Here is a 25476-nt window from a genome sequence, read left to right as displayed (position 1 = left end):
GCACAATTAATACGAAAGTTTCTTACACTATATGAAAAATAGATATCATATTATAACTGTAATTTTTAATTTAATTTCTTACCTGATGCAGACAGGAACATTCTTGACCTCTTGACTGGAAAGGCGGTTGGAAAAGAACGTCACTGCGCAGGCGCAACACAAAATATGCAAATTCAAAACAGACTGCCAGCCAAGGCTCAATAATAATGATCATGATTTTCATAATAATGAAATAAAAAAAAACACACGCAAAAAATACAATTAAAAATACAATAATGCGTAGTTGTCTGTCCATGTGAAACGTCATCAGCAGATTCGTGTGAACTTACGACAGCCCCCAATGGAAGAGAATGCCTGCATAATGTTTGAAATATTACTCTTATTGTGTCACAAAGTGTATGTTCAAAAGCTTTTTAGGAGAGAATGTATGTATAAAAAGTTCAAATTTGCGGTCGGTTTATAAAGAGAGCGTTTATTAAAAAATCTGCCCCGACTTTTTCGGAGTTCTGATCCAGACAACCAACGGGTACTTAGCGCTCATGTACCTCGCCCAATCTCGGCAAGTCCTTCTGAAAATCACCGCTGGCCGCTGGGTGTTATGTGTTAATAGTGGTTAACACAGTGTTATATATATTTTATTTTCGGTACTGTCTTATGGACAATCCTTGGTCTCATAAATATATTATCTGTTCCTGGGCAAATCGTTTTGACTAAGGACAAAGTTGCATTGTAAAACTTTATATTTTTTATTTAACTTTGTGGTGAAGTGCAGACTTATCTATCTATCTATCTAAAGTAATTTGCCAATTAGATTAATTCTCACGGTTAGGCAGGTTTCACACTGCGTGAGCAGTGCGTAAGCAGTGTTTTTTTCGGCGCCCATGTTAACAAGTTAGAGCATGCACACCGCACGCGTGAGCAGCGCGTGCTCGCGTGGCAGGAGCGTCGCTGAAGCAGCAGTGCTGCGATTGTTTCGGCGTCGGCTCTATTTTTGCTGCGCTGCTCACGCTCAATTGAAGTGACAGTGCATTGTGTATGGTTTACATGGTCGTGGATTGACGCGAAAAAGTGTAATTTTACAGTAAAATCACGAATGTGACGCCAAGTTTGTTTTAAACAATCATGACTTTGAGCAATTTAAAAAAAGCAATGAAATATTTAAAAACACACTGTTGCAAGAAGACTGCGCTGTCATTCACTGTCTGCCCAGCAAATGAGTCCTCATCTATCATAATAATCTTCAGAGAAACAGATACATCTATAGCTTTAAATCTAAATCTTAAGCTTAAACTGTTGAAGGGAAACGCGATCGACTGCTTCATGCTGTCAATCACTGAGTGAATTTTTTTATTTTATCGTAAAACTTCAGAGAAACAGATTTAATAATGTGCCATGGGCTTTTTATGTCTATAATTGTGTTTTGTGTCTATGGGGCGGTTTCACAGACAGGGATTAGACTAGTCCTAGACTAAAATAAATGTAAGAGCTGTCCAAACTGAAAACAACTTGCACTGACATATCTTAAAATACATCAGTGCCATTTGTTTTCCCTCAAAATGCACACAAGTAATGTTTTTAGTAAGGCATGCTTGTTAAAACTAGTTATATTTTCTAATTAAACTAAGGACTAGTCCTGGCTTAAGCTAATCCCTGTCCGGGAAACCACCCCTATATCTGTCATTAAACGGACCAGAACAGCACGAAACAATGTGGATTAAACAAATCACAGTTATATAAATTACACTGACCGTCAAAAAGTGTCTTGAAGAGGTTTTGCTCATAAATGCATGTAAAATAATGTAATGTGAACTTGAGATTTTTATACTGTTATTAAACTGCACAGTATGTGCTGCAAACGCAGCCAGTGTAAAAGCACAATGGCCACGCGTAGCAAACGCTCTCCTCACGCACTGCTCATGCTTGCGGTGTGAAACCGGTGTTAGGAGCAGGGCTTGACATTAACTTTTTTTGCTCACCAGCCAAAGTAGTTAGTTGTTTTCCAAAGTTACGAGCCACTGACCACTGTGTTGTTAGCAAAATACATTTTATATGATTAGACTTGAATTACTTTTATATCGTACTTTGAATGTCACATTTTAAACGTTATTTTCCAAATTAAACATTTGGAACAGAGATAGGAAATCATACCATTATGTTGACTGTCAGCTTTCTTCAATAAATGTCTGATGTCCATTTTCTTCTCTAAAGAAGCTTTTTCCCTGAGTTTCTCAATAATTGTCACATTCCCATTTCTTCTTTCCCATCGGTAAGTCTGGAAAACTTGATGTCCCCCTTCAGTGAATTTAAAAAGAAATATTAATATTGGAATTATGAAACACTTTGTGTAAAGTTATCTCCAGTTAAAGGCGTAGTGCACAATGTTTGAAAAACGATTTGGAAAAGGAGACGGGCCGACTACCAAAACACATTTATAGCCAATCAGCAGTAAGGAGCGTGCCTACTAACCGACATCCTTGCCGTGTTGCGTATGTGTGGGGCGGGTCTTTTAAAAGAAGGTCCAGATTCTATTGGGGTAGGGGCGTGTTTGTTTAGGTCAGTGGTCTTCAATTCCAGTCCTCGGGTTTAGGTGATTTCAAATATCAACATTGGCTTTCAAACATTGTGCACTCCGCCTTTAAGTATATTACAAACACTGGCATGTCCAGAAATTGGGGATATTCCTTAAAGATTTCACCAATAATTGGTGATTTTGTCATTACCTGTATCCATCTTCTTTGATGACTGAAGGTTTGGTCAATGGCATTCTTTATTGATGATGTCCTCTCACTTCAACTCTGTTGAAGCTACCGTCTGATGTTCTGTAATCTCATTTTTATAAATCCACTGTGTGATGGCCCATTAAAAAAAAAATGCTCCTATCATGATCAATGCAAAAATAGCACTTAGTTAGAGTCAAGTACAGTTTTTATACACATTGTCAAGTAAGAAATTTCATACACATAAATGAAGTACGTAAAAGCATCCTTACTTACGGTACATGTCCCTCTTTTTGACCAAATGAGACCATAATCCAACAATACAATCTCCTTTGAGAGTGCCAACTTTTCTTTTTCAGATGGATAGCTGAAAAGATTACAAACAAACATTGACACAAGAATTGTGATTTACATCTAGTTAAGTATTACTGGGCAGTATTTATAACTCAATAGTGCAAAAACACTTTACAGCTAGTAGCACAAAACTACACCCATCTTATTCACGTAGCACTTTAGCCTTACTGCAAGCAGTGAAAGGTTTGTGAAGTTTGACTCCTTTAGACCACTACTCTCCCAGTAATTAATTGCGTCTTGTCTCACTTTATATTGAACGCGAGCGGCGCGACACAAAAATAAAAACAGTATTATAAAATGTGGCTGTGCATCATCCAGAATGTACAGCATCACCGATTAATAATGAGTTTTACCGTCTTTTGTCTCGTCATGCCGCTCACAGGTGTACAGTGCGTTAGGTACAGTGATGTGCATACTGTTCCACCATGTGCTTTACCACACGCGACAAGGTGTTGCGATAATCAAAGGCATAATTTATAATGACCCGTCCTATAACGTAAAGACATAAACTGAAAAGAAACCCGTTACCGCGTGACACGTCTATTTAGGACACGGTGTTAACGATTTACGTTACAGTGCTGCAAGCAAGTGTCACACATATTACTAACCCGTAGTCCAATGTGCCTTTCATGAAACCAGTGTTTCTCAAACTTTTTCTGCCATTCCCCACTTTGGAGGTAGGGAAGAGTTCCAAGCCCCACCTGTCCCAATCGCCCAAACAAAATCGTAATCGGCTAGGCTTTAAGTTACCGCGTGACATTTTCTACAGTCTGATTTATTTAAGTTTTAAGCTAGGTTTATGTTTAAATGTGCCGTTTTGAGTGTATGGTCAATAAATAATTGAATTAATAGATTTTCTCCCATTTGTCACGCCCCACTTGCAATGTTCCTATTCCCCACCAGTGGGGCCCGCCCCACACTTTGAGAAACCCTGCATTAAACAATGACTGTTAACATGAATCTCCAAACGTAACTTTGCAAAACGAGCGAGCATTTAATGTTACCATAATAAAGTTTAAATTAACAGTCTCCTGCACAATTAATACGAAAGTTTCTTACACTATATGAAAAATAGATATCATATTATAACTGTAATTTTTAATTTAATTTCTTACCTGATGCAGACAGGAACATTCTTGACCTCTTGACTGGAAAGGCGGTTGGAAAAGAACGTCACTGCGCAGGCGCAACACAAAATATGCAAATTCAAAACAGACTGCCAGCCAAGGCTCAATAATAATGATCATGATTTTCATAATAATGAAATAAAAAAAAACACACGCAAAAAATACAATTAAAAATACAATAATGCGTAGTTGTCTGTCCATGTGAAACGTCATCAGCAGATTCGTGTGAACTTACGACAGCCCCCAATGGAAGAGAATGCCTGCATAATGTTTGAAATATTACTCTTATTGTGTCACAAAGTGTATGTTCAAAAGCTTTTTAGGAGAGAATGTATGTATAAAAAGTTCAAATTTGCGGTCGGTTTATAAAGAGAGCGTTTATTAAAAAATCTGCCCCGACTTTTTCGGAGTTCTGATCCAGACAACCAACGGGTACTTAGCGCTCATGTACCTCGCCCAATCTCGGCAAGTCCTTCTGAAAATCACCGCTGGCTGCTGGGTGTTATGTGTTAATAGTGGTTAACACAGTGTTATATATATTTTATTTTCGGTACTGTCTTATGGACAATCCTTGGTCTCATAAATATATTATCTGTTCCTGGGCAAATCGTTTTGACTAAGGACAAAGTTGCATTGTAAAACTTTATATTTTTTATTTAACTTTGTGGTGAAGTGCAGACTTATTTGTGCTTTTGACCAAACTTGCTTGTATATTTCCTGTTGCACAAACATCTTATACTTGATAAAGGAATGTGTTATATATGATATTTGGTTTTTATAACAAACAAAAGTACAGGATAATCAGTGTCAGTGCATGCTGCCTAAATCACTTTTTTTATGAAAACGACAGGATATAGTGTTTTATATCACATTTTTTCATGTTACTTAGTTTAAATATAAATCGTCATTAAACTACAATAATTATGCATTTCATTTTATTGTGTACTGGTTAACGTGTTTAACAGACTCATTAGTCCCTTTCACACATACTGTCTTTACTGGTAATTTACTGGTAAATTGCAGTTAACATGTCATGTGTGAACAGCACCTTTCCGGTAAATCAGTGCTCCCAATTTACCAGTAAGACAGGTTGTAAGATTACCACTAATTTACCGGTAAGCGCTATGTGTAAATGAAAAATATAGGATTACCGGCATTTAGAACAAACGACGACAGACCGCGCTGACAGATCGGGCCAATCAGAAAGTTTTTTATACAGGTGACGCGTTTACCCCCGAACTGTTTACGGATGTTTCCACACACATGCTGCTTAAAAGTCGAGCACACCTGAAGTTAACATCCACATTTCTTCACCAAAGTTGTTTAAAACAGCTTACCGTCTGCCATATTGCCGACGTCCTTAGCACACCATCTGTGAAGCCTAATGTGCAAACGCAGGTTGACGCCGCCTCACGCAATTTGTTTGGTCACAAGCAACTTCGCGACTGTTTGCCACAGATATGAAAACAACAAAATACTGACCGTGGATATTAAGTCATAACCCGCCGTTTACAAATACGACACGGAGCTCGCCGGCTGCGTGCCACAGGTAACTTCCGCTTTCTTTCCGAGTTTACCGTTATTTTGATACTGATGTGTGAATGATGTCTTACTGGTAAAAAGACGGAACGTCACTGCATGTGTGAACAGCACATTTTTGTATTTACTGGTAAATTCATTCTGGTAAATTCACGGTAATTTAATAGAATTACTGTGTGAAATAGGCTATTGTGTAAGCAGTTAAGCATAATATTTACACATTATGTGTCAGTTCCAACACAAAAATGTGTTAGAATCCTTTTACACATATTTTGTGTAAATTTTTAACACATCAATTTTAAGAGTGTAAACAGTGCGGGGGTAAACGCGTCATCTGTATTAAAGCGCTATGATTGGCCCGAAGCTGTCAGCACGGTCTGACGTCGTCCGTTCTAAATGCCGGTGTTGTGTCGAGGTCTGTTCCCCCTATGTTTCCCTTTAGTGTAGTGCTTTAATAGCGTTTTCATCACGTTACATTTAGAAAGATTAAAGATTTGAATTGGTTACACTAAAAAGGCATAATATCATGTATTTTATAATACAATTTATTAAATATTTCATACATTTTACAGTTTTCTATTAGGGTATTTCTTTTAAAATATAGCCTGTCTTTTTCTTTTTTTCCTTTACTGGTTGTTTTAAAAATGTAATGTTTGCATACATAATTAAATAAATATTATACATATAATATGATTCATACTGTAAAAATAATTGACTTACCATTAAGAACAATACAGATACATTACAGAAATACACACATATACATCTAAGTAGCCATTAAAACTTTAAATATATAAATAATAAAACCTATAACGTGATAAAAACGCCATAAAAACACTACACTGAAGGGAAAATAGGGGGAACATAGGGGGAACAGACTTCGACACAACACCGGTAATCCTATAATTTTCGTTCACACACAGCGCTTACCGGTAAATTACTGGTAATCTTACAACCTGTCTTACTGGTAAATTGGGAGCACTGATTTACCGGAAAGGTTCTGTTCTGATCTGTTAACTGCAATTTACGAGTAAATTACCAGTAAAGACTGTATGTGTGAAAGGGACTAATGTCAAGCCCTGGTTAGGAGATTCATAAAATTCATATCTAGATGTTATAGTTCTGTTTATATTTATATACTGATAGAGAATCTGAAAGATTGAGTTAATAAACAGAAATTCATTTATGAGAATATGAGCTGATGTTTATAATCAGTAAATAAAACATGTAATAGATGAAAATCACCTGAATTGATTTCATTTCTGTGTTTTTGTCTGCTGCTGTCATAGGTAGAACAGAAGAACTGCTAGTACAAGAAGACACTGCCGATCTGAAGACTAAAGTTAAAGACATAAAGAGAGTTGATGTGATAGAGTGGAGATTTAGAGAAACTCTCATAGCTGAAATCAATTTTGCCAACAATATCTTCAGTACATATGATGATGATCTATTCAGAGATAAACTGAAGCTGAATCATCAGACTGGAGATCTCAACATCAATGACTTCAGAGAGGGACATGCTGGAGTTTATGAACTCAAGATCATCAGAGATGGAAAAACCACAATCAGGAAATTAATTGTGTTTGTCAGAGATGAGTAACTCAAATGTTTCAGTGTAATAATGATTATATTAACATCTGTACTCTGGTGACAGTATACTGTAGATGTGTTGTTCATAACTAGTAGGGATGTGCAAGATTGTTTGCGAAAATATTTTAATTGTTATTTTAACAATGGGCAAAATCCTAGTAAAGCAATATCACTGTGTTAGTCTTGCGATATAGCTCTATTTCGTCATGTGATTAGGCCAGAGGCACAAGGAGGCACTCCATTGAAGCTGAGGGGACATGTGCTCCCTAGGATTTTTGAGCCAAGTGGATTTTGCATACAACCTCAAAATAAATTAAGCATCTTTTCATATGTTACTTGGTTTCATTGCCAAAATATAATAAAATTGATTTGATCATAAATGACAACTACATCACTGATATCTTGTATATATATAAACAATTAAACACACTGACTGAATATATGAAGAGTTTGTTTACAAAACGAGAGAACTTCATGAACATCATGGCAGAAGGATCGTCGCACGTTCGGTCTTTTCCTGTGCTTGCTGATAGCGATTTAATGTTACGCAACTTGGGTAGATTTATCTGACTCCAAAAGATAAACATTTTGTTTGTAATTATGAATCAAATTGATGTAATTGTAGAATTTGGATAAACGTTTGATCATTCTATTTACTCATGTTTATATTGAACTCATTCATTTGATTACCGATGTCGTATCAGCCCACACCGGCCGTTGTGCGGATTCTGAAACATAAACTCAACCACACCAGAGGTCTGGCAAAACCGACCACTGTAACCATCTATATACAACTTGATACAAACCCATACGATGATCAGAGGTCCAAACTAGCATCGTCTAACCTGGTATAGCGAATCATATGCCAACAACAACTTAAACAAGGTAAGGGCTATGATCAGAGGTCCAGCCTTATCTCCTTATAGCCTGCCTGTAGTAATGTAATTGGTGGACATCTTTGTTCAGCGGTATAGACGATTAACATGAATTTATACCTCGGTCGTAGATTTATGGTGTCAAAGGATATTGTAATACTTTATAGTAACTTAGAAGAGTCAATAATACAGAGCAGATTAGAATGAATGCAAATTTATTAATTTATTAACCAGGTAGGTAAAACATAATTCAGAAGCCAATTTACTATCCGATTCAAATACGAAACAATCAAATGAAAAAACATTGCATACCTGGTAAGGATGAAGATCTGGTTACAGATTCCTTAAAATTAGGGATCGACCGATATGGATTTTTCAGTGCCGATGCCGATACCGATTTTTGTTTCATCAGCCTTAGCCGATGACCGATAGAGGCTGCCGATTTTCTTGAGCCGATATTTGGAGCCGATACTGGTTTTGCTCACTCAATTTACATCATAAAAATTATGTAAAAAATGGCATGTTGTTAAAAAAAGATGTTATTAGTTTGCACAGTTCTTACATTTATTGTAGTCTAGGACTAGCCTAATCCCTGTCCAGGAAAACGCCCCATAGAGATGAAAAAAAAACCACTTTGTTCAGCTATGATCAGCTGTTAAGCCGAGCTTTCAATGTTGTCGTGAAAAGGTTGGTTGTTTTTAGTCACATGACCTGCAATCGCTTACTGGTTCCAGCACTCTGTCTGTAAATTATGCCGGAAAAATCGGCAAACAAGGCAGCCATGTATCGGCCGATGCCGATACACATAAAACTCGCAAATATCGGCCCGATATATCGGCCGGCCGATATATCGGTCTATCACTACTTAAAATGAAATAAAAATGCATGATGTTGTGGCAGGACAGCATCATGGGGGTGCATTTCTAGATATAGAAAGTCCCACCTGAATCTTTTACCATTTTCCTTAAATATCCAGAGAACAAAGCATTGTGATAATGATATACTGATTGGTTCTTGTAAGCCCAGGGGTGTTGCCTAATATACATACAGTGGGTGATTGGTCAACATGTCTAAGGTAGGAGGTGTCTCCCAACATTAGGTAAAGTTAAGTTATTTTATTTTATTATTATATTATAATAATATTGTGAGACGGTCCTCTGATTTCTGTAAAAGCATAGCAGGAATGTTGCTCTCCTGATGCATGATGTGATTGCTATCGCACATCTGACAAACCAAGGAGCACCTCAGACAGTACTCGACAACAAATAGTGTATTTGGTTTAATCTTGTAGGTACTTTTGGATTAGCTTTGTTTCAACTCTAAAACTTTCATTGATGAACACGGATTTGGAGCTACCTCCGCCATTGTTTAAGGTCAACACAGCCAGAGCAACTCTGCCAAGAGACCTGACCTCCCTTTGACCTGACTGTATTAAACAAACTAATCAAATTGATGATGGCTGTGAGCATTACTCAATCAGAGGAAGAATAGCACAAGTAATAATGCGTCTGGGAATGAATCGCCTAAATGAATGCTCAGAAATGTTTGGGAAATTGTAGCTTGTGTGAAAGCTAACAGACTACTTGGTTAAAAAAAGAGCTTCGCTACTGAAAAGCTATTTGATTTAGAAACTAGCGAAGCTACCACCAAGCTATTGAAAAATTGAATTGAACTAGTAGCTTCAATACTTGTAGCAATGCTACTCCCCAATGCTGGCCATATTTATACATTACAAAAATTGGAAAAGCTAGAACATTTTTTAAAAATTACTAAAAATGTGATCGTCTGAAAAATTGGACATAATCATCTCGGATGTGTAAATCATGAGTTTGTGTAAATCATGGGTTTATTATTTTTTTTGCCAAACTATACTTTAATAAATGAAAATCATCTGAATTGTTTACATTTCTGTGTTTCTGTTTCTGTGTGTTTCTGTCATAGATGATGGAATAGAAGAACTGCATGCGAATGAGGGAGACTATTACACTCTGAAGACTAAAGTTACTGCCATAAAGAGAGGTGATGTGATCAAATGGGAATATGGAGATGGACATACTCTTATAGCTGAAATCAATCCTGCCAACAATATCTTCAGGACATCTGATGATTGTTGGGAATTCATAAATAAACTGGAGCTGAATCATCAGACTGGAGATCTCAACATTATTGACATCAGTGGAGAGGAACACACTGGAGAGTATACACTGAAGATCATCAGAAATGGAAAAACCACATTCAGGAGATTCTATGTGACGGTCAGAGGTGAGGAACTGAAATGTTTGAGTGTAATAATGATTTTATTAACATATGTACTCTGTTGACAGTATACTGTAGATGTAAGAGTTGTTCATGCGGATTTAGGAGGGGTGTCAGCTGTATTGTTAATAGCTTGTTTGCAGTCACGTGATTCACACTAAATTTAGATGGAGAGTGGGAAGTAAAAAGCAGAATGGATAAGACATGTTCTACATAAAACATAATAATTAAAGTGTTTATCATACTTTACTTTAAACAGTTTTTTATAATACAGTTATTTACATTTCTTGGTTGCTTAAACATTTCTTGAAACAATGCCTCATATTCTCAAAACAGTAAACACAAAGACATCACTTTAGCCATCACACACAAGCTTTCAAAAACACACACACACACACTACAACAGCTGATGGCATTTATCCTTCAATAAATGATTACTATACTTTAAATTTCTCACAGGCGGTTAAATTATTAGCAATGACGATGATAACAAGCTTCCTCTCTTGCTCCTCCGACAAAAGCCTTAGGGCTCAGTCACACCAAAAGCGTTTATGGCAGTTGCAGGCGCCTTTTTTGAATGATATTCTATGGGCAGGGCGCGTTTGCGCGCTGTTTATGCGCGCCGAGCGCCTTGCGGTTTTCTGCCGCCTGCCGCGCACGCGTTTTTGAAGGAGCGCTGAGCGCCTGATGTCATTCGCGTCTTCCATTGTCCAATCGAATGAGGGGAGAGGCGGGCCTTACGTTGTGGTGAGGGAAGTTTACAGTTGCTTTGAAGAACCGGACTCCACTCGCTCACTCTCTCCTGCGTGTTTGTGCACCTCTCACCCTCAAACAAGGTCAGAGCAAGCGTCCTCTTTTTAAAGTTTCTGCTAATATGACAGTTAACAGCAAAAGAGCGCTCACACTTCAATATTTGATTGACAAGACAGCTGACTCGGTGGTTGCTTAGCAATATGAAAAGCCGCGCCGCACTGCTCTTTTTTAAAAAAGGCAGTGAGTCGCGCCTTGCGTTTGCAAGCGTTTAAAGCGCTTTTGGTGTGACTGGCCCCTAAGTCTGCCTCCACCATGTGGTCGTCTCTGTGTCCTACAGAAATAGAAGCACTTATTACTGTAAATAATTTCTGCTTGTCACCTTGCCCTTCTTCTCCCTCCTCTTTCACCACGTCCTACTCCGCTTCCTACTCTTTCACCAAGTCCTCTTCCTTCTTCACCTCCTCCTCCCCCTCCTCCTCCTCCTCTTCCTCCTCTTCTTCTTCTTCCTTCTTCCTCTTCTTCTTCCTCCTTATCTTCCTCCTAGTCTCCCTCTTCCTCCTCCTTGACCTAGTCCTTCATTTCTCTATGGATCCATTGTACCAAAGATCAGTGAACTGATTCAGGCCCTTTCATCTATCTATTGAAGGATCTGATTGATGTGTTCAATTTTGACCCTTAGTGTTTCCACCTTGATAATTGTTTACTAATTGAGCCTAAGCTGTGCTGACTTGCGTGAACAGTATTGAATGCTAGTGTTTTCCATATGACCACATGGTGTAAGCACTGAGAAATTAAGGGATTTATTTGTGTGTAGAGCAGGGGTGTCCAGACTTTTTTGTGTGATGATCTACTTATAAAATGATAAAGCCGACAAGATCTATGGCTGCAGGATGTAAGGAAAAGTTGTGATGTGCGGTGACATTGTTTAATGTTGCGATGACGATGCTAGTTGCGATAAATATTTTATATTTTTTCATGTTTTAGGGGCCATTCACATGTCTGGCCTAAAAACGTGTGGAAAACGCTAGACACGTAGGTTATTGTCACATGACCTGCACGCTGCGATTGTGTCAATCTGAAAAGTTAAAATGTTTTTGAAAAGCCTGGAAAAAACTAGCGTGTCGCACCGCGTGCGAGCCGCGGCACTTCCAGAGCGCACATACTGTGCGCCTACATTTGAAATAATGAACTTGAGCGCACAATAGACGCAATATGTGAATCACCACTTCCACAGTGCCTGTGTTTGCGGCGTCATCTCTCCTAAATCCAAAATAATTCCATGATATAGCTTAAGTGCTGTTCCTTTTCACCACAAGGTCTTCGTCTTACAACACATTTTCCTCACTCTTCTCTCCTTCCTCTGCCATCGTTTTTGCTAACAGGCACAGCATTGCAACTGACACCTCACAAATCAATCTGAGCGTAGCTGACTTGGGGGTTCCCCTGATTGGCCTAATAGCATGAACGCGCAAATCATCACTGCGTCCCAAACCGCCTACTTCCATTCTATATAGTAGGCAAAGAGTACGAGAAGTAATGCTTTTCGCCTACTATATAGTATGGAAGTATGCGGTTTGGGACGCAGCACATGTCTTCAGGACTAAACGTGATAGGTCAAACGTTTATTACATGCGCTTACCGTTTTCCCTTCATTCATCGTGTCAAGGCTGACTGTTGCGATGTATTCATCCCGTGAGTTCATATCGCGATGACGATGAAAATTCAATGTATCTTTCAGCCCTAACGAGTTCTACCTGCTAAAAACAGTTAAATGTTTTAATAACACTTTAAATGTGTGTTAGGACTTTACTGCATATATCTCTACGTTGAATTTAGGGCTGTCACCATTACTCTATTTTTTTGAGGAGTTAAAAAAATCCTGGAGTACATGTCGAGCACTTCTTAAAATAGTGTAGATGCGGTTTTGTGAAACAAACTAGAAAATGACAACAAGCATATCACTCTCTCTGTCTCTCTCTCTTTCTCTCTCTCTCTCTCTCTCTCTCTCTCTCTCTCTCTCTCTCGTACGCGCGCACACACAGTGACCGTGCGCGTGGATCAACTCCTGCATGAAGGCAAAAATGCGCATCCTGGTAAATTTCAAAAGTTAGACGACTGAGCTGCAGTGGACAGCGTAAGATTTATCAAAACACATTTGAGAAGAAAGGCACAGCAACTCAAAGAAACTTGCATGTTCCAATTTCGCGCTCTGTTTTCCGAAGCTCGTGGAGGCGTGGAGTAGCATACACAGTTAATGTATATGCGATCTACCGGCATTGCCTTTGCGATCGACTGGTCGCGATCAACGTATTGGACACCCCTGGTGTGGAGTTTTGCAGTAAAGTCAGAGATGTCTTTTCTGTATGTTGCTTATAAATATCAGTGGTGGTGTCTCACAGCGTGTTTTAATAGTCATGTCACCGGACCAGTGCCCTTGTACACATTATACTGATGTACAACCTAGGGAGCTAGGGAACTGATTGAGACACACAGCTTTTACAAAAAGGTATCACCTTGTAGCGATTCAACTTGTAGCGATTAATAAGCTTAAACACAAACAAGAAACAAGTGGATACTTGCATTTGGCTCTTTGTGATGCGGTGCGAAGTTTCTGATCCGCGCGGGTGCGAGCAGGGAGGGAGAGAGAGAATCCAGGTGTGTTCATAAGATGACAGAGTCTGTTAGGTTGTTCCGTAGGGCGGATTGTTCCACGTAGATTGTCCAAACTCGGCTGAAATGCAGAAGCCAGGAAAACTGTCCCAAAGAGAGTGAGACAGGGCTCAGAGTAAAGATGAAGAATTTGAGGGACTCTGTGTGAGTCTCAGCGAGTTTCCAAACTGCACTGACGGGTTACCTGAGTAACTACGCAACTGAGTGACTGAGCAAAGATGAATTTGGGCGATAGGCCGTTTTGACCTTTCACGCGCCGAGCCTATTTTAGGTGAATGACCAATGTGCGAAGTGATCGATTACGCGGGAAAACAAACCTTTGTTCTTTCCAGACACCACATTTGTGTGGTTGCATAATGATAAAAGTTTGTTTCAATATTTCTTCGAATCAATATTAAATGAAATTGATGCTGCTTATGGTAATATGATACATAACAATGATTAGGAAATGAAAAGTAGATTAATTTAATACTAGACAAGACATGGGTTTAAGATCACATTGCATAATAATTTCATACCTAAGATATGAACCATGCTACAGTAAACAAAACCTAACTAAAGTGTTAACACACAGTTATATATATATATATATATACATTTAAAGGCACACAAGGGGTGCTAGACATGTATTTTTCAAATCTAGCGCCACTAAAGCCCACAAGCACTGCAGCACTGTCGCAAAGGAACAGAAGACAACTCTTTAGGTCACAAAGTGTGCCTTCCAGCATGTAATGTGTCATATATAATATAATTTCATCAAAAAATTTATTTTCATCAAACGCCAAAAAAATCGTGTAGCTCACGTTTACAAGCCAGTTGAAATGGTGGTTGTTTGGTTAAAGTTTATATTTAAAAAAAATATATTGAAAAATAATACTCAGCGTTGCGCGTCTCCGTTCAGCTTCCATACCATACTCATGCATGATTGTGAAAAGGCATTGGCTCTCGTGTGGCTCTTGTGACCGATTACGTCATGCTGGTTTATGTTTGAATGAGATCTGACTGTGCGTTTTGATCACAGAGTTGTAAGGAACGACAGAGTCAGGATCCCAATGCAAAAGGTACTTTTATTTGACAACAAAATAGAAGAAAAAGGGGGCTGCCGTTGGAGAAAAGAGAGAGAGAGAGAATCCCTGGCTCTGGACACTGGCACGGGAAACCCCGGCTCTAGACGCGGGCGCAGGATGAACTGGGAAAGCCCCAATGTGGGGTGAGGCACGTAGGCCACTCCTGTGCGCGCCGCAGCATAGAAGCCTGAACGATCGGGCACTCTCTACCCTACCACCGGGGAGAGACCAACCGAATTACCAAGCCTCTGCAGCGGGAAACCACAGGTGGAGAGACAGGTGGGCTGATGGCTGAGCCAGACGGGCTTTCAACAGGCTCCACGGCAATCTATAGACATACAGAGAAACAGTCATTAGAAACCCGCAACCGGGCAAATCCTTAAGGCCAAAAACTCTGCTGCTTGCCGTGAGTTCCAAAACAGATGGAAAAAGTCTCTGGGGGAATATAGTCTTTATAAATCCAATAGCAGGTTGTAAATCCACAGCGGAGAACTAAACATCCACAGGAGATCAAACAGCAGCTGAATCTCTGAAATAGCGAACAGCAAATAACAATGACCTATATATATATATATATAAGAAAACTTGACAAGACAAGATACGGCGACATTCATCAAAAGACATCAGACACTGAAAACACTGAAGGGAAGAGAGAGTAGTGCTGGTTAAAAATATCGATTAATCAATGCATTGCAATTATTTTTTCCTCAATTCAATATCGATTCATCAAATCCTATGAATCGATTCAGCCTACCGGCCAGTGGCGGCGCTGTGGGTGGGCAACACTCTAGCGCCCGCCCCCCGAGGTAATTTGATCCGGCCCTTTATGTAGTCTGTGAAAAAGACATCTCTAGAATAAATAAATGTAGAATTAAAATAAATGTAGTTGGACAACGGGCCCTACAGTTACGAGTTGATGAGCGTGCATCTGTTACAGTGACGCGAGTCACGTGACTGGCGCGAGCAGCTGTGTCACGTGTTTATATTTGCGCTTTGGTCCAACGCGAGCCGCTCGCGCCCGCATATCAAGACGTGATGACTGACAGTGGTGAAACCACTGACTCTATGCCTGTTTTAACTTCTTGTATTTACAAAACCGCCTTTTCCGACAGTTGTTGTTTGATATGTCGGCTCGATGATGACTTGCTTATCCACAATGACATTAGATGTCTTAATAAAGGAAACGCATTGAAATGATTAGTAACAATTAATCACCCATCGCGCCCAACACCTGCACCACTGAACGCGTATCTACTGACAAACATACACCTGATTTTACTGCTCTAGCGAAATCTAAAAGTATAATTTCTCTTATTAGAAGCTAGACTAATGTTTGCCAATTATTAAGATGGCTGGTGTAGTTTAAATATGGGTAGTGAAATAATTAGCTTTGACAAAAACAGCATAAAACAATGTTATGTTGCATATTGTAAACTTTGTACTAAAGTGAGTAAATAAGTTAAATTCTCAATGAGTGTGATATGGCTCTTATTTACCCCTTTAAATGTAAATTAAAGCTTTCTCTGGCATCTTACAGTGCACTTATGTTGTTATGCAGTTTTAAAATACAACATATGAACATGTCTGGATGTAGAAAAAGCCTACTTGGACATCTTACAATGCACTAATTTTGTTGTATGCAGTTTGAAAATACATGTTTGTAGAAAAAGCCTACTGTACAATGCACTGATTTTGTTGTTATGCAGTTTAAATATAGGAAAATGTAGTCATAATCACTGATATATCTTCGGCCCCTCATATGAGATGCTTTTCATGAACTGGCCCCCATGACAAACTTACTGAATAGCCCTGCTCTAGTGAGAGCGTTCAGCGTTGTACAAGACACGCTTTACCAAAACATGCTTTACCAAAACAGCAAGATGGCAAACAGCAGCTGCATTCCGTTCAAGTCTGCACCAAAAGCTAAAATTAAAATATAGGCTACTCAGGTACTTAATTACTTGTGTATCTACTTATTATTGAATCGATATTGAAGCAAACAAATCAATATCGTATTGAATCGAATTGAATCGAAGCCCCAAGAATCCGAATCGAATTGTGAAATTCCTAACAATACCCAGCCCTAAGAGAGAGACTTTATACTACTGCCGATTGGAGAATTACAAGCGGTGAGGATGACGCAGAGAGGGAATCACACAGAACAGGAACACCTGTGAGAGGCACGCACATGAATCTGTGAACTAAACACAAAACAACAAGGAAAAACAGAGCAGGGACAAGACAAGATAAATCCATAAATAAATAAATATAAACACATATATTCATCTATATTAATAAATACATATATATGTGAACAACAACAAAAACCAGATCACACTAGACACTAACACTAAAACAAAGACAAGAGGCTGCAAGGGAGCGGGGGGAAATGACGACTACACAATGACAAGAGAATACAAGGGAGCGGGGAAAAAGTCACAAGACACGGGAAAAACGTGGTCTAATATAACAAAACTAAGACCACGCTTTCCCACACAAAACATGGTACTGTCAGAATCCTGCCACAATGAACTAGATATTAATACTAAACAAGATTCCTGCAGAATCCTGACAAGAGTTCTTCATATAAAGTAATCGTATGGCTTCAGTTCGCAAGGTTTGCAACGCGAATGGTTTGTAATACTTTTATACTGTTTTATGCAATAAATACCTGACTGTACTTTTACTTGTGTGTTGTGTATATATGGCTGAGAAGTGGTTGGGTTTAGGGTAAGGGTGGGGGTGGGGGAAGATGATCCAAAATATTTTTAAAACCATAAATGTTTATGAAACCGTTTCTACATTTACAAATTCCTAAAATTAAATGTGTCTAATCTGATGTATAAGGCAAAAACCTTAAAACGTAAAAACAGGTTGTATTAGGGCTGTGCAATTAATCGTTTTTCGATTTCAATTTCGATTTTTGCACATTTCGATTGCAAAAACAAGATAATCGAGGGAGATCGATTAGTGTGCCGCATTTCTGTTATTTCGTTTTGAGTCATTAATCCGACGCGTCATAAGCAGCTGCGCCTCGCACACAAAGTAGAAATCCTCATGTATTTGTTCAGTTTTATGCTTTTCAAGCGAGCGGAGGCAAACTATCCCTCACGTTTAAAATATCAGCTGGATCGTGGCGCCGCTCTCCGTGCAGAGAGCTGCGCGCTCAGTCATCTGTTTAAAGTCAGGTCACTAATAATCCTGTTTATGTTTGTAAAGTTATATGCATTTCAAGCGATCGTGTTTAAAATGTGAATCGCGATCTGCTGGCACTTAAACACTACTGCTTTGACACGTGTAGCCTTCTGCAGCAACACTAAACAATGCATTGAATGTATGCAGGGCTTGACATTAACACCCGCCAAATGCGGGTAGATTTCGGCTGCGACCGTTTGTGGAGACGTGCGCGCGTTCATCGGAGCGCTGCGGACCAAAGCGCCACCTCCCAGAGAGCGCGCGAGATGGATTTGCGAATGCACAAGAGGACGCAGTCTGAGCGCATACACACTTCGGGAAAGATACAACAATTGCATGGAAGTGATTGGAGAGATATATATTGCGTGCACATTCTCAGGGCAAGAGCGGAGAGAAATTCAGCGCATTCCTGAATGCACACGAAATCAAATGAAACCCGCCAGCTGAGAGGTTCGCGCATCATTTTAATGTAAGCTACTTTGGGCAACAATAATGCCCTCTCGACAGTTGACATTAACCCATAATTTGCGTCAGCTGCAGCACGCCCACCGCGCCTGTCAGCAGGACACAGCTGAGACGTTTCTGACTTATTAAAATGATAATTTATTTTAAAAAATATGACACGAGACAGTACACAATTTTAACACATTGTATATTTTCAATGTAAACACACAGAATATTTGTCTAAATGATATACATAAATAAACTAAGCTTAAATATTAAGATAATTTCTAACAAAAATATTCAAAGGTTCAATCTAAAGCAAAATAGGCTCCTACAGTATGTGATATATTAGAGTCTTACGTGTAAAATAACCCATCCATATCATGTTATTGTTTGACTGTTCAGTACTGTTCATATTTTCATTTAAAAAGCAGACATAAAAGTAACTTAAAAGTTACTTTCCCTAGTAACTAATTACTTTTGATATACAGTAACTGGTAGAGTAATTCAATTACTTTTAAAAGAAGTAACTAGTAACTGTAACTAATTACTAATTTTCAGTAACTTGCACAACACTGGTAACAATATAATGGATTTGTGCATTTATAGGGAGCGGCGCTACTGTATCAACCACACCTCTGTTATCTGGGATCATTTGGAATGCAGCGACATGTGGCTGTATATACTTGTGCTGCTCAAATCTGAGTGCTTTACAGTGACAGCTGAAGTTCTGCATTCTGGCGTGCATACCTCGCACCCAAATCAAGTGAACCGTACCCAAGACAACCTATGTAAAGTATACCTGGTTATGCTTGGGTACGCTTAAGCATTCCATACCCTGTATAGTACAGAGCGATCACACTAGCCAAACGAAGTGTTTATTGGGGTCAAACTTAGCTGGTTACAGTATGGTTCACATAATGCGAGTACACCTTTTGTTTGCGGAGGAAATGAAGAAGCTGTTGTGCTTTCTTAACCAAGGATGTAGTGTTGGTGTTCTAAGAAAGATCTACCACAGTTGTACCATCCTCAGACTTTATAAAGAGGTTGGTGCTGTGCATTGGTATGCAGTCGTGAGTTACTAGGGTGAAGATCTAGGGGCTGAGAACATATCCTTGAGTGGCCCCTGTGTTCAATGTTATAAAGCTGGATATTTTGTTGCAGATCAGAACTGCCTGTGGTGTTCCAGTGAGAACGTCCATCAGCCAATTGCACAGGAAGGTATTGATGCTGATTCGGGCTATCCCAACCAAACCGTGCCCCAGCACGATTGCGCCCCACTCCCCTAAAAGCATGCACTCACACTGTACTTTGATCGTCATTAGGATGCGATTGTTTTGAAGAAATCAGGAAGTAAAGCGCTCTCTTAACACTGGAGCCCATTGTAATGTTAAGTCTGTGTTTTTTTTATTTTGAGTTCTTTAGTGTGCGATGACACACAGCCCTCTCACATGCCTAACATATTGCTTAGTCAGTCTGTCATGTGTGTCTGTCTGCAAGCCGGCCAGGGCGTGATTAACCAAATGCGGTTTGGTTTGGATAGTGTGAGTGCGCCCCAAAATTTTCAGATGACACCACTGTGGTGGGATTAATATCAAATGGTAATGAGTAGAGCCCGACCGATTTATCGTTTTGCCGATTTTATCGGCCGATATGAGCATGTCGCAGATATATCTGTATCGACGTATAAGCCGCAGATATGAAGCCGATATGAACGTCCCTTTCAAAAAACATTAAATGCTTTTGAAAGATGTAAGTACTTGTTTGGCCAGCAGAGCGCGCCCTATTGGTTGCTAATGGCGACCCAGGTCACTCACTGGAGTGACACCAGCCAATCCCCAACCCCTTTCACTTCAGTCAGTCTCTCAGTTCAGGTGGCGGCAGTCACGCGGTTTCTTCACAACATTTTACACCTGGTATTAAGACGCGCTTTGGTCGATTGGATTATAAGTGGGCGAGAGAGACACATTCCCGTTTAGTTTTGGTGTTTTTAATCCGTCTCTTTTGTCCACTTGCGAGTTGTTTAAAACGCAAGCGGGAGAAATGACACGAGGCGGAGAAAGGACGCGCTTAAACTGACGCGCAGTCTGTGGGAGTACAGCTGCTTGTGTTGTTAATTTAGCGAGGGTGTAGACGCTTTAGTTTTATAAAAGTTTAAAGTCCCGACAGAACACTGTGGGTTCGTGTTATAAAAACGTTGTGCAGTACATTAAACATAAGCCTACATCATTATATTGTCAGTAAGTCAAGCATTGTCGTCTGAACGGTAAGTTTCTATTTAATTTTGTGAAGTATAACTTACTGTAAAGCTAATAAACAATGACTTTATAAGTTTCTATTTTTTAAAATAAGCCCAATATAACATTATTCTCATTAAAACTGACAATGATTTAAGTTATATGTATTTTGTTTTGTTTGTGTTTTAAAGTTATTTATAATAAGTCAAGTTTACTGTTTTGTGCACTTATATCAGAATCATTTTGGATAATATAGTTTATTGTTAACTTGTAAAACACACCTGCCTATATTACATATCTTTATCACGTCATTTTAAGTGTTTGTTCACCACATTTGTGAGTGATGTGATCATTACAAAAAAGTATTTATATATAGTATATTCTGTTAATGTATAGTGTATTCTATGTACAGTACTGTAGTAGTATAATATACTGTAGTATATGTGTACTGTACTATAATATGCACCTAAAGAATATCGGCCGATATATCGTTATCGGTCTTTTTTTACTCCCTAATATCTGTATCGGCATCGGCCCCAAAAAATGCATATCGGTCGGGCTCTAGTAATGAGTCTGAGAGGAGGTGGCTGAACTCTCAGAATGGTGCATCAACAACAATCTGGTGATGACAATGTGATGAGGAGGGACTTGTATCACACTTGAAAGGGCTTATTTTGCGATAACAACCTGCTGTCTTTACATTATCCTGCTGATTATGTTGTGGTTTTCCTTTTCCTCAAATGAAACACTCTTCAGTCTTAGGTTTTGATTTTAAGAGATAGACTTTTATTATCCGGATTAATATAAAGCCGAGGCCATCCTGGTGAGTCTTCCAAATGGTCCTGGGAAGATCCTGCAAGATCAGTCTGACCCTCTGAGCCATAGCTTGGTAAATACAGTTGAAAGAAAAAGTATGTGAACCCTTTGGGCTTACTTGGATTTCTTCATAAATTGGTCATAAAATGTGTTCTGATCTTCATCTAAGTCACAAAAATAGAGAAACACAGTCAGCTTAAACTAATACTGCACAAACGTTATACGTTTTCATGTTTTTATTGAACACAACATGTAAACATTCATAGTGCAGGGTGGAAAAAGTATGTGAACCTTTGGGTTTAATAACTGGTTGACCCTCCTTTGGCAGCAATAACCTCAACCAAACCTTTCCTATAGTTGCAGATCAGAACTGCACAACGGTCAGGAGAAATTTTGGACCATTCCTCTTTACAAAAGTGTTTCAGTTCAGCAATATTCTTGGGATGTCTGGTGTGAATCGCTCTATTGAGGTCATGCCACAGGATCTCAATCGGGTTGAGGTCAGGACTCTCAGTAGTGCTGTGGAACATCCAGGTGCTCTTTTGCAAACTTCAAACGTGCTGCAATGTTTTTTTTGGACAGCAGTGGCTTCCTCGTGGTGTCCTCCTATGAACTCCATTCTTGTTTAATGTTTTCCTTATTGTAGATTTGTCAACAAAAATGTTAGCATGTGCCAGAGATTTCTGTAAGTCTTTAGCTGACACTCTAGGATTCTTCTTCACCTCATTGAACATTCTACGTTATGCTCTTGCAGTCATCTTTACAGGACGACCACGCCTAGGGAGTGTAGCAACAGTGCTGAACTTTCTTAATTTGTAGACAATCTGTCTTACCGTGGACACATGGACATCAAGGCTTTAAGATATACTTTTGTAGCCCTTTCCAGCTTTATGTAAGTCAACAATTCTTGATTGTAGGTCTTCTGAGAGCTCTTTTGTGTGAGGCATGGATCACATCAGACAATGCTTCTTCAGAACAGCAAACTCAAAACTGGTGTGTGTTTTTTATTGGACAGGGCAGCTTTAATCAACACATCCAATCTCATCACATTGATTGGACCCCAGGTTGGCTGACTCCTGGCTCCAATTAGCTCTTGGAGAAGTCATTAGCCTAGGGTTTCACAGTCAGACATGTATTAAGCATTGAGTCGAAAAATAAATTATTAAAGTTTTGATAAAATGAAAATCTACTTTTTCTAACTACAATGCATAGTGCTGGTAGGCCTAACATCCATACGCAGCACAAAAGTCCGGCATCGTCCATGAATTCAAATTACAGGCGGAGATAGCAGCATTACCTAGCTACTTCCTATGGCAAGACCCCTGTTTCAAGATGGCGGCGGTTTTAACGCATGCTTAGAACCCCAAGGCGACATCTAGTGTACATATCTATGACCAAATAGAAAGTGGGGATGATTGACAAGTCGTATGGCCAATCAGTAACAAGAGTCTGCTATCAACGGAACCACAAAATCCCGTGTGATCTCCTTCCTCCACCCGCAGTTTCTGACAATTTTTTTAAACGGGAAGTCAAGACGTCTGACCCCTAAGTTAAACTGGTCAGGGTGGATGTGCAAAGGTGAAATAATAAATTAGCTTAATCCTATGAAGTAGACGATCTCGCAGGCTCCGTTTCATAACATGCACTTGACCGCAAGATGCGCTAACATTACTTCTAATTTGTAAATGAGCATCATTTATAAATGAGCGCTTACAAAAAAGTACCATGATTTTACCATGGGGGAGAGCATCCAGTTTTAGCCAAATAAAAACGGAAAGTTAAGTGAAGAGAATCCAATTGACAGTGAAGAGAATCCAATTGACATTTGTGTGAAGCAGATTAAATGCGCTCTGCAATAACGCGCTCTTGATAATTGTCAATAAAATAAAACTTCATATAGACCTTTTGCGTGTTTGCAAACAACGATGACGTTTTTTGTGGGTGGAGCTCAACTGGTGTCAGAAAGTGACAGCTCTGCAATAGCGATGTGAAGTGTTTTAGCGTTAAACTGTGATTTTTATGGATCCGGTGTTCTGTCGAAGTCTCTTTCCCCTATGTTTCTCTTTAGTGTAATGTTTCTTAGCGTTTTCACCACGTTACGTTTATTTTTTTAGATAAATTAAATGTTTAAATGATATGTGGGCATGCATGTATATGTATTGTTCTTTATTGGTAAATCAATTATTTTTACAGTATGAATCGCTAAAGTACATATAAAAGCAATACTCTCATGTGTATATATATATATATATATATATATGATATATATAATATATATTATAAAATTATATATAATATCATTTATTAAATATTTCATTATTTTCCTGTTTTCTATTATTTCTATTATGTTTGCTCTAAAACTATTATAAAACTATTATGTTTACATACAAATAAATTTGTATAGGCCTGTTTATATGTTATTAACACTTTACATCATGTGTGTGTGTGCTATGTTTATATATTTATTAGTAAACATCATAATTTAGAACAAACAGGAAGAAGACATAGGCTAAGATATAAGGTAAAAAGAAGTAATAGAAAACGAAAAAATATGAAAACTTTAATAAATGGTGATATTATTGATATTATGAACTAATTCAAATATTTAATCTTTCTAAATAAATTATAAACGTAACATGAGGGAACAGACTTCGACAGAACTCTGGATATCTTCTCTATTATTTTCTATTCTAATTATTAAAAGATTTTCAGATGATTTCATTACTACAGTCTGTCTTTTTTAAGGGCTTGTTGCCACCATAAACACCTACGTTTATCTTCAAATGGTGTCTTCGACGACGGTATACTATAAAAATGAAGGTCATCTTTATTTTGCCATGCCACACTCAACAGCACAACAAGACATTTACTAGTGAGTTAGGGGCCAGTCACACCAAAAGCGTTTATGGCAGTTGCAGGCGCCTTTTTTGAATGATATTCTATGGGCAGGGCGCGTTTGCGCGCTGTTTATGCGCGCCGAGCGCCTTGCGGTTTTCTGTTGCCTGCCGCGCACGTGTTTTTGAAGGAGCGCTGAGAGCGGAGAAGCGCCTGACGTCATTCGCGTCTTCCATTGTCCAATCGAATGAGGGGAGAGGTGGGCCTTACGTTGTGGTGAGTGAAGTTTACAGTTGCTTTGAAGAACCGGACTCCACTCGCTCACTCTCTCCTGCGTGTTTGTGCACCTCTCACCCTCAAACAAGGTCAGAGCAAGCGTCCTCTTTTTAAAGTTTCTGCTAATATGACAGTTAACAGCAAAAGAGCGCACGCTTCAATATTTGATTGACAAGACAGCTGACTCGGTGGTTGCTTAGCAATATGAAAAGCCGCGCCGCACTGCTCTTTTTTAAAAAAGGCAGTGCGTCGCGCCTTGCATTTGCAAGCGTTTAAATCGCTTTTGGTGTGACTGCGCCCTTATACTGTTCGTTTCACTCGTGTCTAATTCATTTCCACTGTTTTTCTGCCACATTGCGCGCACAGTTTGCAGTGATGTAACTGTAACGTCTACTCGCAAAAGGTCTATACAAACCACATCAAATAAAGTTTTATAGATGGAATATATCTCGTGTCTCAAGCACCCACGTGATAGTGGTTTAATGGTATTTCAAGCATTCTGACTTATTAACAAGTTATAGAGTTGTTTCCTCATGCTAAACGTAGGCAAAGTGTCAAAACCGCAGTTGGGCGTGTTTCAGAGTATTTCTGTGCCGAATGCACTTCAGGGTTCGTACAAGTTTCGGCTAGTTTTTTCGATTACAGTTCTAACTGACGTTTCAGGGGTTTTCGATACGTATCACTTCTTTATATGGGCTTCTGCTGGAAAACTTCCCCCGAAAAAA

General features: G+C 39.0%; 1 protein-coding gene and 1 long non-coding RNA gene across 3 annotated transcripts in view; one reads left to right on the top strand and one right to left on the bottom strand.

Moving 5' to 3' along the window:
• LOC129453464 (uncharacterized) overlaps positions 1-25476 on the top strand; it is a 127753-nt gene that overhangs the window by 72201 nt on the left and 30076 nt on the right. The window lies entirely within an intron of this gene.
• Positions 2155-3256, bottom strand: LOC129414971 (uncharacterized). 2 transcript variants are annotated; one of them, XR_012365647.1, is made up of 3 exons: positions 2994-3256; positions 2696-2876; positions 2155-2292 (listed from the first exon to the last, which is right to left on the bottom strand). It is a non-coding gene; the product is annotated as an uncharacterized lncRNA (long non-coding RNA). The 2 variants fall into 2 exon arrangements; XR_012365646.1 differs by having other exon boundaries at positions 2696-2844; positions 2994-3254.

This window comes from Misgurnus anguillicaudatus, chromosome 23 (assembly GCF_027580225.2).
Source record: "Misgurnus anguillicaudatus chromosome 23, ASM2758022v2, whole genome shotgun sequence".
NCBI lineage: Eukaryota > Metazoa > Chordata > Actinopteri > Cypriniformes > Cobitidae > Misgurnus > Misgurnus anguillicaudatus.
This window is presented reverse-complemented; position numbering and strand designations above follow the sequence as displayed.